The 16,678-nt window shown below is 41.7% G+C and overlaps 1 pseudogene; it reads left to right on the top strand.

Moving 5' to 3' along the window:
• The first annotated feature begins 7,642 nt into the window (after positions 1-7,642).
• Positions 7,643-8,680, top strand: LOC130479546 (lysine-specific demethylase 2B-like; annotated as a pseudogene).
• Positions 8,681-16,678: the final 7,998 nt, after the last annotated feature.

The raw sequence follows: 16,678 nt of genomic DNA on the forward strand, positions 1-16,678 counted from the left end.
ATACACCCCCTTAAGGGATCAATGGCCACATCCGCAGAAGAGAACAGGCAGTTCCAATGGGGATGGGGGCAGAGGAATCCCTGAAGGTTAGCTACTAGGCAGCAGCAGTAGTGGAAGGTGGCACTGGCGGAGGATCTTTCATAGACAACGGCAGTGCCACTATGGCTAATCCTGGTTAGTACTGCGCAGAAGAAGGCACTGGTAAACCACTTCTGACCAACCTTTATCTTGAAAACCCTATGATGAGACAATCCAAAATAAAAAAAGATATAGTGCTGGGTGGGATGGCACTCAATCTGCTACTGTGGTAGAGCAGAGGACAAGTACGAGTAGCGCTGTTCTTAATGATGCGATTGGACTAAAGCCAAAAGGACGTTCAGTGGTTGACATGAATAGATGCAAAAGGAAAGTCCGAAGCTGTTCGACGCATATAATAGGAACATGGAATGTGAGAAGCATGAATCAAGGTAAGCTTGAAATTGTTAAACAAGAAATGGAACATATGGACATTTCAGACTTGGGAGTAAGTGAATTAAAGTGGACTGGATTAGGACATTTTCAATCAGAAAATTACAAAGTGTTTTATTCAGGGAATGACAAAAAGAGAAGAAATTGAGTTGCTTTAATAGTGAGGCAAGATGTAGCAAAGGCAGTCAGAAGCTATAATGCAAAGTCTGACCGAATAATATCAATCAGACTTCAAGGAAAACCTATCGACATAAGCATCATTCAAGTTTATGCCCCAACTACAGATGCTGATGAGGAAGAAATTGAAAGTTTTTATGCCAGTGTTCAGGAAGAAATTGATCACACACCTAAACAAGATATGCTGATAATCATAGGTGATTGGAACGCAAAAGTATGAAACAAAGCAGAATCAAATGTTGTTGGCAGATTTGGGCTAGGAGCACAGAATGAAGCAGGAGAACGCCTTGTAGAATTCTGTGAAGACAGCAATCTGTTCATTGCAAACACATGTTTCAGGCAACCAAATGGACGATTGTGTACATCGTCATCACCAGACGGCCAGTATAGAAATCAAATAGATTATATAATTGGAAGCAGAAGATGGAGAAGTTCTATTATCTCGGCCAAAACAAGACCAGGAGCCAACTGCGGTACAGATCATGATTTGTTAATATTGAAAATCAAGATAAAGCTTAAGAAAAACACCAAAACATTCATAGCACCAAAATACAATCTAAGCAATATTCCGGAAGAGTTTAAAGACCATGTAAGGAACAGATTTGCATTACTGAGTTCAAGTGAATGTAAACCTGAAGAACTATGGGTGGAAACTAGAGATATTATCAAGGAAGAATGTGCAAAGACTATTCCTGTAGCCAAAAGAAAAGAAAAACCTCGATGGATGTCTGAGGAAACTCTTAAAATTGCCAGAGATAATTGAGAAGCAAAAGTAGACGGTGACAGAAATAGAATCAAAAGTCTAAGTGCAACGTACCAATGACTCGCACATAGAGACAAAGAGACCTATTATAATAACCAGTGTACAGAAATAGAAGAGAACAACAAAACAGGAAGAACAAGAGATCTGTTCCACAAGATCCAAGAAATCAAAGGGAAATTTAAAGCATGGTTAGACATGCTGAAAGATCAGCATGGAAATACATTAACTGAACAGGACAAAATAAAGAAAAGGTGGGAACAATAGACTGAAGAACTATACAGAAGAGATGAAAGTATAAAAGATTCTTTCCAAGAAGAATCTTTTGAAGAAGAACCTACAGTTTTAGAAAGTGAAGTGAAAGCTGCATTGAGATCAATCGGGAGAAACAAATCACCAGGAGCAGATGGGATATCAATAGAGCTATTCCAAGCCACAGAAACTGTGCATCAAAATCTTGACAAGAATATGCCAACAGATATGGAAAACAAAACAATGGCCCACAGACTGGAAACGATCCATTTACATTCCAATTCCCAAGAAAGGAGACATCAAAGATTGCAGCAACTATCAGACCATTGCATTAATTTCTCATGCAAATAAAGTGATACTCAAAATCTTACAGCAAAGGCAGTTACCATATTTGGAACGAGAAATGCCTGATGTTCAAGCTGGTTTCAGAAAAGGAAGAGGCACTAGAGATCATATTGCAAATATACGCTGGTTACTGGAGCATACGAGAGAATTTCAGAAGAAAATCAGCTTGTGTTTCATAGATTACAGCAAAGCTTTTGACTGTGTGAATCATGAAGGAAATGGGTGTGCCACTACATCTGATCATTTTGATGTGCAACCTGTACTCTGGACAAGAGGCCACAGTTAGAACAGAATATGGAGAAACTGAATGCTTTCCAATTGGCAAAGGTGTCAGACAAGGATGTATTTTATCTCCCTATCTCTTCAATCGATATGCAGAACATATAATTAGGAAAGCTGGATTAGATTTAGATGAAGGTGGAGTGAAAATTGGAGGGAGGAACATTAATAATTTGAGATATGCTGATGACACTACATTATTGGCAGAAAATAGTGAAGATTTGAAACGACTACTGCTGAAAGTTAAAAGAGAAAGTGCCAAAGCAGGACTACAGCTGAACATCAAGAAAACAAAAGTAATGACTACAGGAGAATTACACAACTTTAAGGCTGACAATGAGGAAATTGAAATTGTTGAAGACTTTCTATTCCTTGGCTCCACCATCAACCAAAAGGGAGACTGCAGCCAAGAAATCAGAAGGAGATTGAGACTGGGAAGGGCAGCCATGAAGGAGCTAGACAATATTTTGAAGTGTAAGGATGTGTCACTGACCACCGAGACTAATTCATTCATGCCATCGTATTCCCTATTACTATGTATGGGTGTGAAAGCTGGACAGTGAAGAAAGCTGATAGGAAGAAAATAGGTTCCTTTGAAATGTGGCGTTGGAGGAGAGTGTTACGGATTCCACGGACTGCCAAAAAAACAAATCAGTGGGTTATAGATCAAATCAAGCCTGAAGTGACCCTAGAAGCTAAAATGACTAAACTGAGGCTATCGTATTTTGGTCACATCATGAGACGACAAGAGTCACTGGAAAAGACAGAAATGCTAGGAAAAGTTGAAGGCAGCAGGAAAAGAGGAAGACCCAACAAGAGATGGATTGACTCAATAAAGGAAGCCACAGCCTTCAATTTGCAAGATCTGAGCAAGGCTGTCAAAGATAGGACATTTTGGAGGACTTTCATTCATAGGGCCACCATGAGTCGGAAGCGACTTGATGGCACGTAACACACACAATTAGAGGTTCTTTAGAATGATTTAAAATGAATGAATTAAAAATCAGGAGCTTATCTGAGGCTTGCTTCCACCTTCCCCGGACTGGAACCTCATAAAACCTACAGTGTCAAACTTCTCAAATAACACGCAAAATACTTCACAAACTATTAGCTGGTAAGGATCCTGAGATAACCGAAAACGTGGCAAAATTTCTGACGATAGCAGTCAACCAACGGGAATCTAGTTGAAAGTAGAATCACAACATTAAGGAATGATTTATATTAATTTTTACTTTAACTTTTATCCTTTTATATATTGCAAATTGTACTATGCCAATAAAGGTATTTGAAAATCGAAAATTGAATTGAATCTGTAATTGGAGATGAACGAGAGTTTCCTTTTTTGTTTCTTTTTGACATTCATTCACCTTTTCCCAATGATTTCAGCTTTCAACTTCTCACTATTGATTTTGTAGATTTACTTGTATTGCGTATACATTTAGTACAATTGTTTATGTAATTTATGTGGCATTTATGATACTTGATACATTATTTAGACATATAAGTAAAATATATTACACATATGAATTATTGACACACAAATAGCATCGACAAATGCATAAATTTTTGTGAGGAAAGAGAAAATGATGCAAAAATGAAGAATCCCACAGGCATTGCAGGTTTGATTCATACATGGGGAGAAGCAAAATCAAAATGGGGATTTCAGGGCTGAAACAACAGAAGAAATTGTGCCTAGCAGTGATACTTGGTGTGAGAATAGGGATCAGCTCAGTCGTCTTAAGGTTCAGTTAGTCTCTGCTAGGGTTTGGGTATTTATTAAACAGATAAAATACTCCCAAAACTCCTTTACTAAAACAATTTCAAAGCATCCAAGAGGGTAGCAGCCACACAGTTTATAGGTTACCTTTCTCCTGGAGCAGCTCTAGCAGATCCATGTGACTCCTATGCAGGCACCAAGAGAAATCATCCCAACCAAGATCTTTCTAGGGAATCATGAACATACAAATATCCAGTTCTTTGAGGATTCTTTAATGCTCAAGGTGCCCTGTTTCATCCTTCCTTGAACTCGTTTTCCAAACCACCCAAGCCTGAACATTTTTTTAATGTTAGTATGATGTTTGTTTTATGCTTGCTTTTCAACTTCTAAAATTTTAGCCATCTGGCTTAAGATGTCTTTCAACAACCAATTAAAATATATCCCTTTATGTGAAAAAAAGACTTTCTAGATTTTGACGGCACGAACAGGCTGCCATTATCCACTGCAGTTATGGTTTCTCTCTCTGTGGCATGGTAGAAGAAAGAAAGTTAATCCCTTCTTTGGAAATCAGTGAGACTTAAAAGGATCTTTCTTATTAGCTAGTTTCAGTGCCAGTGGTTATTATTTCATGCAAACTCTGCTTGTCACCCAGAATGAATGTTTCCAAGCCATCCCTTTGTCAAATAAAACCCATAGCCTGGTTTAATATCGAGTTCACCCAGTTTTGGGACTGGGTGATCTTTATTTCCCAGGCAGTAATCAAAGGTCTTCAATTTATTAGCATGATCTGATTAACTTTGTTTTAATATGAAGTTACAACTTGTCAGTGATCCGCAGATTGAGGTACGTTGACCATCAAATGTATATTATAGAATGGCAGCTCAACCAAAAATTCATGCTGCTTTATATTTTCAAAAGATGGGCCCCTATTGTGATCTTGAAGTTACAAATGTATAAAATTGATGTTTGCAATTAAAGTATTTTACTTTGCAAGGGACTACCACCCAGTGTTACCTAAATCAATTCCCATGCCACTTCTGCCACACGTAGAGCACCCTCCACATGGATAACTAGAATATGAGTTCTGGAGGAAGAAGGGATCTTTTTAGTCTGTTATATACATTGCTCCCAGCTTGATACAATAAATATCTGAGGAGCATAAAGATTGAAGGGAGACAACACATAACCAGCAAGTATCTTGAGTGCCTTATTCAGTACATGATCTAATGATCTAATCAGATCTTGACAGATGAATCAAAGGAGCTAACTCTGCAACCATCACAAGCAGTTGTGCTTACATGCTACTTATTTCTAAAATATGAACATGATATGACATCTATTTTGATTAAAAATCATTCCACTTGCTAACATCAACCATGATTCCATTTTCAATTGCGAACTGCCAGGTTCTTAAACATAGTGGTGGTGTAATTCCCATTCATTGTGAAACAGAGACCATTAGTTCAGGATAAGACCGTAGGTATTAACACAACCAATTTACTTCCCAGTGCGGCTTATCTTAGGTATGTCTTCTGAAGAACAATGACCCCTAGAAAAACTAGCCATACTCATAAGACCAGAAGAAGTCTGGATTTTGATCCAAACCTCACCAGCTGTGAATAAATCATTGTAACTGGGCTAAGTTCTTCAAAGCATGGTTTGCATGTGGTTATCCCTGCCAGAATAGTCAGTTCTTCCTGTTGAAACCTAGGCTTGAAAGCAAAAAAAAGAAAGACCTTATTATTACCCATTAAAAACATACACACACTCTTGGAAATAAATTCTGTGAAACGATGCAGTAAAATTGCCAGCTACTGGATTGCATGATCACAACTTAATATAATAAACGCTTTGCTACATTTTGCTTGGTGGTTTGTACCGAGAAGGTAACTGTAGAAATTGCCCCCCTGTAAGCGCTGAAAATACAGGCAGTAATCTTCTCTCACTTCTGTTAGACAACACCTCTGTGTAGTCAAAATTTGAACAGCAGGTCCATTCAAGTGAGCGGAATATGAAGACAAGGCAGGCTTCCTTGCTGCAAGAGAAATACAAACTGATAGCAACTATATTGCACGTAAACACCCCTTTTATATAAAAAAGTATATTTTGCTCAAGAATTGCAAGTGCAGGAGTCTGCTTCCTTCCATTAGGATGAAGGTTATTGACTGATGGTGGCCATCTGAACTTCTGGAGTTTCCTGCAGCTATTAAAATACGTCGTACCCTGACAGGATAAGAGTAACAGAAATACTTTATTACTAAAAATATTAAGGGGGTCACACCAAGTTATACGATGTTTATATAAATTTTAATCATACGTGTAATATATAATTTTTAGTCTTAGATTATTTGTAGTAGCAGTAGTAGCTGTTGTTGTGGTTTTCTTATTATCTATTGAGGCTGTTTGTTTGTTAGGCTGGTTGTTTTTGCTGGTCAGTGACCGCATTAATAAATTATTATTGTTCTTGAGTTTCTTTGTGCTATAAAAACATAGTTGAGTTTGCTTCCTTTTGAAATGCTTGTTCGCTGGATGAGACCAAATAGGCCAACATGAGATAGATTAGACTAGTGAGGGAATGGTTTGGAAATAATGAAAATAATGGAGTTGTCACTTAGGCTAAAAACATGAAGGGTGAGTTTGTTTGCTCTTTCAAAATTACTCATTGTCTAACCCACACAGATGTGTGCAAGATTTCAGAATACTCCATGACGAAAGCCTAAGGATGCTTCCAGGCATTAGATCATGGTGAATCAACTGGGTTGGTTAAAGGATGCAGCTTGGTAGTTGGCAAGATACAGCCTCATGGTTAGGTGTTTACATGGGATATGCATGTAAACCCCAAAGAGAGGAAGTACAGAAAAAGAAAGGCTCAAAAACTGCATACCAAGCAGCCTCTGTATATCACACAATGCAGTAGGAATGTCCTGGCTTGACAAGACTTGGAAGAACTTATGCAGAACTCTAAACTGATCAGAAGAACCATACCAAACTGAGATAGCCGATGATCAGCTGAAAAAGAGCAAAACATCATCATTTGTCAGGATTTTGAGATGCATTGGTAGCACTGTCTCCAGACTTAAAGAACTAAAGTACTCTGTTACCAGTTCTGCATGAACCAGTATCTGACTATTAAAGCACTTCATCTGTGCCAGATTACCTACAATTTAGCAGGTAGACACATATCAACAATCAATGGCATCATTGGATTCTTCCTGCAAAAATACAATGGACTGTCACCATGCTGATCCCATCAGTACAGGACTAGATCCTGTGTTTGCTTTGGAAAATTGACATGTGGCAGGTGAGTTTTAAGGTCTTTAACAGGAGCTTGTTTATAGTCTCACAGAAGATTAGTGGCCAAATGACTCCATTCAGCCTAAACACTCTGATATGTTCTAAAGCAGACTAATTAAAAAATATTGTACCTACCTACTAGGTAAATATGTTTGTATTCTGTTAACAGACTAGAAAAAGTATTGTTTAAAAAATTCTTTTACACTGGTATCTTTTAAAATTAGTGTTAAAAAGCACAGGCCGGCCCCCTCCCCCCTCCTCTCGCCTTTGGGCCGAGCCCAGGATTGGGGCACATTTTGCAGCCGCCCACCAGGAACTGTTGACAATTGAGAGATGAAATTCTCCAAAACATGGAGGCAGAGAAGGACTCTGGAAGAAGGCTGTGATCAATCAGCAGGAGGCTGTACGACGAGAACAGGGACCTGTCCAACATGGAGGAGATCGTCAGCATCAGGGGCTTCAACCTGGAACAGAAGCTGAGGAGCAAGATGTACCGCGGGGATTTGATCCGGCCCATGGAAGGGAAAGACTTCACTTTCGAGTATGTGTAGTGAGAAGCCCTCAGAGCTCCCCTCGTCTTCAGAAGTAAGGATGGACTGGGAATTAAAATGCCAGACCCGGATTTCACTGTGCGAGATGTGAAGCTGCTCGTGGGGAGCTGTCAGATCGTGGATGTGATGGATGTGAACATGCAAAAAGGCATCGAGATGAGCATGTCCCAGTTTGTGAACTATTACGAAACACCGGAAGCCAAACGCGAGAAGCTCTACAATGTGATCAGCCTGGCGTTCAGCCACACGAATTTGCAGAGCATCGTCAAGCGGCCCAATGTGGTGGACTTAGTTGATTGGGTGGACAACACGTGGCCTTGCCATCTGAAGGAAAGACAGACAGATGCCACCAATGCCATTTCGGAGATGAAGTATCCCAAAGTTAAAAAGCACTGTCTGATGAGTGTGAAAGGGTGCTCCACGGATTTCCACATTGATTTCGGGGGCACTTCCTTTTGGTATCACGTTTTTCAAGGAGGGAAGATCTTCTGGTTGATCCCTCCCACGCCGGAGAACCTAGAACTCTATGAGGAGTGGGTTCTTTTGGGGAAACAAAATGATATATTTCTGGGAGACAGGGTGGAGCAATGCCAAAGTATTGAACTGAAATAAGGGCACACTTTCTTTATTCCTTCAGGATGGATCCACACCGTCTATACTTCGGTAGATTCCCTGGTGTTTGGTGGAAACATCCCGCACAGCTTTAACATCCCCATGGAGCTCCGCATCTATGAGATTGAGGACAGAACAAAGGTGCAGGCCAAGTTCCACTACCCTTTCTACTATGAGATGTGCTGGTACAGTATGTCCTGGAGAGGTACGTGTCTTGCATGTTAAAAGGACTACTACAAAGGGGTCCTGATTTCAAGCATTTTGTACAATTGAAATATAATATATATATGGTGGTGATGGAAAATTCCTTCAAGTCACATCCAACTCATGGTGACCCTTCAGGGTTTTCAAGGAACAATACATTTAGAGGAGGTTTGCCATTGCCTGCTTCTGCACAACAACCCTGACATTTCCTTGGTGGTCTCCTATACAATTACTAACCAGGACCGACTCCACTTAGCCCATCTGAGATCTGATGAGATCAGGCTAGCCTGGGCCATCCAGGACAGCCCAGATGTGTGTGTATGTTCCCTGGTTTAGTGAGGTCATACACATATGTATTCCCTTTCCCCTTGGTATCTCCTCCACCAGAAAGCAAGGGGTGGTAGTGGAAAGAGACAAGAGCACATGCAGCACCCCTACAAGAAGCACTGTGTGTTTTGACGATGCTTGCGCAGTTTGTGGTAGCTAAAAACAGAGCACCGTTCTCTTCAAAAACAAAAACTAGACTTGCTGCTGTTTTCCTTCTAAAAAGCACTCCCAAATCCAATTGGCCAGGGAGCTTTCTTGGTCTTCAGTCTGTTTATATGTATATGACTATCTAATTAGAAGTGAGTCCCATGGTGTTTAATTTAGCTTACTTACAGGTAGGTAAGGGTTTTCAAGGCACAAGATATTTAGAGGGGGTTTGCCTGTGCACAGTATAGGAACTTTGAACATATTGAACACATTTATATTTATTTTTAAAATTCCTGTGCTGTTTCTCCAGAGACCTACTCAAGGCCTCCCAAAGTAAAATAATACAAGACAATAATAAAACCACCCACATAAAAACCCAGGGAATAAAAACTGCATAAAACACCAATCAGCAGCTTAAAATGGCATTCATAAAGCAGTCCTCAGACTAGAAGCGGACCATCAAAACAATAAGATTGAACCCCTCCATTAAAAGTCTGGGTAAAAAGAAATGTTTTAGCTTGGTACCTAAAGTAAAGTAAAGGAGGTGCCAGTTAAAGTGTGGAACTCCCTGCCCCAGGATGTGGTGATGGCTGCCAACCTGGAAGGCTTTAAGAGGGGAGTTGACATGTTCATGGAGGAGAGGGCTATTCATGGCTACTTGTAAAAATGGCTATTAGTCATGATGCATACCTATTATCTCCAGGATCAGAGGAGCAGGCCTATTATATTAGGTGCTGTGGAACTCAGGCAGGACAATGCTGCTGCAGTGATCTTGTTTGTGGGCTTCCTAGAGGCACCTGGTTGGCCACTGTGTGAACAGACTTCTTGGTCTGATCCAGCATAGCCTTTCTCATGTTCTTATGAGAGAGCTACTACTAAAAAACAACAACCCTCTCTCTATTCACCACCTGTGTCACCTCTGCAGGTGGAGGCACAAAAAGAAGGGCTTGTGAAAGATCCATGGCAAATCCTGTGTTCACAGAGCTGGGCAGACCATATGAGTGCTGGTTGCAGCACTACCACTGGGGGGGGCACCAAGAAGGGATGCCAACTCTGGGTTGGGAAATTCCTGGAAATTTGGGGTGAAGCCTGAGGAGGGTGGAGCTTGGGGAGAGGAGGGACCACAGAGTCCACCCTCCAAAGGAGCCATTTTCTCCATAGGAAGTAATCTCTGTAGTCTGAAGATCAGTTGTAATTATGGGTGATCTCCAAGTCCCATCTAGAGGTTGGCAATCATAGCACCAACTATGTGTGTATTGGCTACTGGATAAAAAAAAAAGGCACAGAAATATTCTTGTTCTTAATACAGTGTCTCATTCTTCAAATGGTCATGTCACAAATCAAAAAGCCTACTCTTTACATTCTTTCATGGGGCAAATTATTGTTCTAGATGGGGTGATTGCCCCAGTGTCTCTACCCTGGTTATGACACTGCTGTTCCCCTCTGCTTGTGGGGTCATGTATCATCCAGACTGGCCCCTATTAGTCTTTGGCATTGAGAAGCCTTTTGTAGTGACTGGGATTAGCATTCCTGTTATGTTCATGAATGGTTTATATTATCACAGAATTATAGAATCCTAGAGTTGGAAGGGACATCCAGGGTCATCTAGCCAACCATCTGCACAATGCAGGAAATTCACAACTACTTCCCCCCACCCCCCACCCCCAGTGACCCCTACTCCATTCCCAGAAGATGGCAAAAAACAACAACAACAACCTCCAGGATCCCTGGCCAATGTGGCCTGGAGGAAAATTGCTTCCTGACCCCAAAGTGGCAATCAGCATTACCCAGGGCATGTAAGAAAGGGCACCGAGAGCCAAACATTGATGCAACCCTTCCTGCCCTCCCTCTCATGATCTGCCAAAGGTCACAGTATCAGCATTGCTGTCAGAAGGCCATCTAGCCTCTGCTTAAAAACCTCCAAAGAAGGATAGTCCACCACTTATGTTTGCCAATTGTTTCAATGTATTAAAAATATCCTAAAGCACACACACACACACCTTTGGGGGGTTCTTCACATTCAGGAAAAGGTTCTCTGTGTAAAGTACAAAATACAATACTTTGTATTTATTGCTTTTCCCAATGGCAGAGTCTTTGTGTGTGTGTGTGTGTGTATGTGTGTGTGTGTGTGTGTTTGTGTTTGTTAGGGTTGCCAACTGCCAGGTAGTAGCAGGAGATCTCCTGCTAATACAACTGATCTCCTGCCGATAGAGATCTGATCACCTGGAGAAAAATGGCCGCTTTGGCAATTGAACTCTATGGCATTGAAGTCCCTCCCCTCCCCTCCCCAAACCCTGTCCTCCTCAGGCTCTGCCCCAAAAATCTCCCGCCGGTGGTGAAGAGGGACCTGGCAACCCTAGTGTGTGTGTGTGTGTGTGTGGTCTGGATCAGATTATCCTCATCTTGGCAACGATGACCAAGAGTGTTCCTTTGCACATCCCATCTCTCAGGAGCATTCATTGGCAACTGCAGCTGGTAAATGTGGAGATGGCAAGCGCAAGCTTTTCAAAGATCACAAGAGGCAGCCATAAAAGCATTGGTGTGATTAGACTAGGTTATGTTTGCTCTAAATCTCTTTTTGCCATCAACACAAATGGTGCCCCTGTACTACTTTTTTGGATAGTGGGGATTGGGACAGATTTGTTCAGTGCATTGGCAAGCCCTAACAGAGGCCAGTATGGAGCTGCATATTGCTCGCTCTGTTTAGGTATCATTCTGAAGAACCATAGTTTCTCTCCTGCTGCTGTGAAACATTGGCTCCGTTGATATCATTAGGAACTCAAAATGAATGACAGAAGAAAAGCTATAGGAGACAAACTATTCCACGAACTTCCAACCATTTCTAAGAAGCAAGGAGATTTGAATGGTGCCATTTCCCTCATTTTTCATGTTTGAAAGGACGTACTGAACAAATAAGAGATCACATCTGTGACTTTTGAAAAATACCCTCTTCAAAACAACCTAATGAGTTTTCGGGCTAATATAAAATAATTTGTGTTCCCTATCCTTAATTGATGTATTTAATTACTCTTCATAATATTTTATCATTTTTGTGGGGAAATCTGCTTTATGTGCAGTTAAGTCGCCTCTCCAAGCTGCAGCAAAACTTGCTTGAGTCAGGTTTTTGCCTGACTATGTACAGCAGAGAGCGACATACTAAATTATCTGAGCAAGCTTTACAATAACCGAGAGGATAATTGTGGAGGCAAAGCTTGTTGTACAACATAAAATTAGACGCTGGAAACACAAGGTATCACCTTGGACTCCACTTCAGCTCATCACAAGTTCAAATAACCATGGCGCATATTTGTGGAGTGTAGACCATCTTTTATTTCTAAAGTATGTTGTCTTCAGTTGTTAAATGATAGAATAATAGAATCATGGAGTTGGAAGGGGTCGTAGAGGCCATCTAGTCCAACCCCCTGCTTAATGCAGGATCAGCCTAGAGCATCCCTGTCAAGTGCTTGTCCAGACTCTGCTTAAAGACTGCCAGGGAGGGGGAGCTCACCACCTCCCTAGGTAGCTGATTCCACTGTCAAACAACTCTTAGGTGAATATAGGTGAATGTGAAATCCAAAGATGTGACTGGTATTTGTGTCTCTTTGGAGCCTTACCTGCCTCTCTGTCTATATTGGCCCTAATTAGCACAGGTAGCAGAGAAGTAAGAACTAGTGAAGTGGTTCCTCAGTCTTTTATATCTTTTATAACTTACGTCCCACCTATCACTCTACCAAAGAACCTGGGTCCCACCATGATAGAAACAAAATGCCCACTTCTTCTGAGAAGGATATTTTTAAGTATACAGGCATCCTGTCATTATTACTAGCAGCCCAAAAGGTCACAGATGGACAACCCATGGCAGCTAGTGCATGCAGTAGACAGCCCATAACACTTGCAGGCTGTCATGGATATGGCCATAGATATAGGGGAACAGCTGCAAAAGATTATAAAAAGATTATGGAGGATGGTTCTGCAGGCTTGAAATAGAACTGGGCACCACAGTCCTGCTCAGCATCGTGTAAGAAGAGATTGTATACCAGGGATAGGCATCTTGGAGCATCTTTAACAATAGCAAAAGGATGCCTGTCTAGAGAGATCATCTCACCAATGAGGTGAGTGACCCTCTGCCCTGCCGGCTTCTGCCCACCCCTTAGCACACTAGTGGCATCTGTACCAGATATCTCTGTCAGAGACGCTTGGCATGAGTTCCCTGCAGGAGACCTGGAGGTCAGAGCACCAAAGGAGGTCATTGAGTGACTCCTCTCTCGGGCTGACTGGCAGCCACGTGGCTGCCTCACCAGCCTCTCTCCCCCCCTGAAGAAGCGCTGCCTGGTGGTGCTTCTTCAAATAGTTCCTTAGGCCAGTCATTGAGAGATGACCCAGGTCTTTCCCTTGACTGATCCCATCCCTATGCAGCAAATGGAGGATCCTCCATCCTATGGAAGTGCTTCCAGACTGTGGAGGGATAGGGGTACCCATGCTGACCAGCACTGCCAGAGCCACTTTTTGTGAGGGGCTCAGGTCAAACACACTGTGACTTGAGGGAGCAGAAGGAGACGCCCAAGGGAAAAGGGGTTGAGATGGCAGTGCGTCAGGGTGCACCTCCAACTCAGTCTTTGTGCATCACCTCCAGCCTCTCCTCCTTCCTCTGCTTGCTGCACTCTGGAAGAACTGGAGAAGGGGTGCCCAGACTCTCCTCCAGTTCTTGTAGCAGCCTGTGGGTCCCTGGGGTGAAGTCTATTGTGACAAGGGAGTGTAATATGCTTTGAATTACACCTAGGGGTCCCAAATCTCTGGGAAGACCAGTCGGTCTCAAGAAGGGGGAGTAACAAACTGCTTAAATGGCCTGCCAGGTGGAGATGAGTTTCATGCAAGAAGATACACATTTGCCCAGCTGCCAGGAAAGGACACGATGGATGTCTATTTGGACAGCAGATGTCTGACCTCATTAGGCCAAAAGCGTCTTCAGATGTTGGAAAGGTCCAATGATAATGAATCAACCACTAATTATGTACAGATACTGAATCCATCTAGAAGACCATCCAAACCCAAAGTAAGATCTTGGGTGGTCACAGAGGACGCCTCCTTCCTTTGTCACTAGCAGAAAAGCTGGCTGGAGCCAACACATTAAATTCAGAGGGACCTACTTCTAAGTAACGCTTAGTTTTGTGCTGCATGCATGCATCTAATGTGCTCCTTTGATGCCATATATTTCAATGAAAGTTTATTCTGCCTAAAAGAAGGTATAGAGAGTAAGTATGAACAGTCATGTGCAGTATGGTTCAAATTATTCTAAATAGTTTGGATCCCTCTTGTTGCAGATAGAGGTTGGGCATATACAGATGCTCAGTGGCTAGTTCTATGCTCTTCAATGAAGTATTTGTTACTCATTATTAAATAACTGCCCTGACCTGGATGGCCCAGGCTAGCCTGATCTCGTCAGATCTCAGAAGCTAAGCAGGGTCAGTCCTAGTATTTGGATGGGAGACCACCAAGGAATACCAGGGTTGCTGTGCAGAGGAAGGCACTTTCAAACCACCTCTGTTAGTCTCTTGCCATGAAAACTCCAAAAAGGGGTCGCCATAAGTCGGCTGCAACTTGACAGCACTTTACACGCACACACACATTAAATAACCATCCTTCACAAGATTGCACAGAAATCTGTATGGAGGCACTCCAGTTCCTGTTTTCCTGGATCATAAGTACAGAGAGACATGGAATGTTTGGACAATTTGGCTACATTGTTTGTTTAGTTTGCTGCATACACTATTTCATTTTGCTTCTTCAAAAGTTCACAGTGGTATCTATTTTCTGTCTGAGGGAATATTGGCGCAACCTAGAAAGAAGAGCTCCATGCCCCAAAAGTCTGGAAAGTGCACATAAGCCAGCCATGGGAGTAATGAACCTGACCAGTTATGGTGGCTTTTGATGGCTTTCATTCCCCTTGCTGGTTTTCCATTCTACCATTCTAGCTTGTCATTTCAGCATACCCATTTCAGCTAAACCCTTCTTTCCTTGGGCCCTCATCTTTCACTCTTCACATCCAGCTTCCATTTACATATCCAGGAACAGCATTTGATTTCTCATTACTTGGTTGCTTAACGCTTCAGAACTCACTGCTGAATGTCCCACCTAAAATTTCCCTCTTGGAGGGATGAAGGATGCTCTTCCCAATAGCATAGGCTCAACCTACAAGGAAGCAGATCTGTGTATGAAGAGAGTCATATCCCCTTCTTTTTCATCTACTATGGACTCTCTTTGATTTCTTCCATTAATCTTTCCATGTCTGTAGTCCTCCATTCACTAAACCACATCTCTTTCATCCACTTTCCAAGCTGTATTCAAGGCCCACTTTCTCGGTAAATGCTTTCTTCAGCTAGCCTTCCTTTTTTACTGGCCTGTGGTTCTTTTTCCCTTCCTCACTAGCCATTGGGAGTCTCTGACCATTCCCTCCGCTCACATTTGGACCAACAAAATGATGGAACATTTGCATTATCCATATGGTGTTGGTGCTAAATACATTCTGAACATCAGTGGAAACAAGCCCAATATAGATGTATATAGGTGCAACTATTTGCGCCCAGTCTAACTAGGGATTGCCCCACATCATAATGAAAGCAGGAGGTCTCACTTAATGCACTCCCAAGTGTCAAAATCGCCTTGCATACAGAAAGCTATCTGGTCAAGGAAATGAGTTCCAGTTTAGGATTTTCCATGGCATGCTAACTTTCCATATTCAGAGAACATATGAAGTAGTAGAGCATTCAGACATACATTCTAAAAAGATACTGTCACAGAGGGATTGTCTGTGCAGGTAGGAACCTTGAGCACCTCTCTGTAATGTGATGCCAATAAAATATGCAGGGTTATTTGAATAAAACAACACAACCCATGTTACATTTATGCTGTGGTTTATTTTCAATCACAAAGAATTAGAAGATGTATCAGTGTTTCATTTTTCATCCCTGACAAAGACCACACATCCTAATTTAGAACCATCTGGTCTCTAGACAACAACAGCCCATATGATCAGAAGGCAGTTTCCATAGATCACTGGGAGGGGGGGAGACAATCCAAAATTCTACTCATCTTCAAATGCCTCCCAGAAATCTACGCAGAAATTTATATTTGCTCGCTGAACTTTAAATGTAGCACTACAGCATGTAACACGCAGGGCAGGTACTGGTAGATTTTTGCCTTTTGGTGTTCTTAATGGTATCTTTCATTTCATTTGGGCTTGATATGTTTACAAACTAATAAATATGATTTATAAAAAGTGCCTGTGGTTCACTAATTACTGCACATATGGCGCTTTCGTTTTGTAAAATTGGCATTTGCATTCTATTATGATTATGTCTCTGTTCACCAGCGCTAATTAGTCTGATTAGGCAGATAACTTTAACCATTATTAGAACTAGGATACTGAGAACTTTGAATGCAAAGAAACAAAGGTCACCCTTGGTAAAGGCAGGTTAACGAGGACATTGTGGAGTGACAGGCAGACAGACAGAGAGTAATATTGTCACATATAGAGTTGTGCTAAAA

Source organism: Euleptes europaea, chromosome 6 (genome assembly GCF_029931775.1).
Source record: "Euleptes europaea isolate rEulEur1 chromosome 6, rEulEur1.hap1, whole genome shotgun sequence".
Classification (NCBI taxonomy): domain Eukaryota; kingdom Metazoa; phylum Chordata; class Lepidosauria; order Squamata; family Sphaerodactylidae; genus Euleptes; species Euleptes europaea.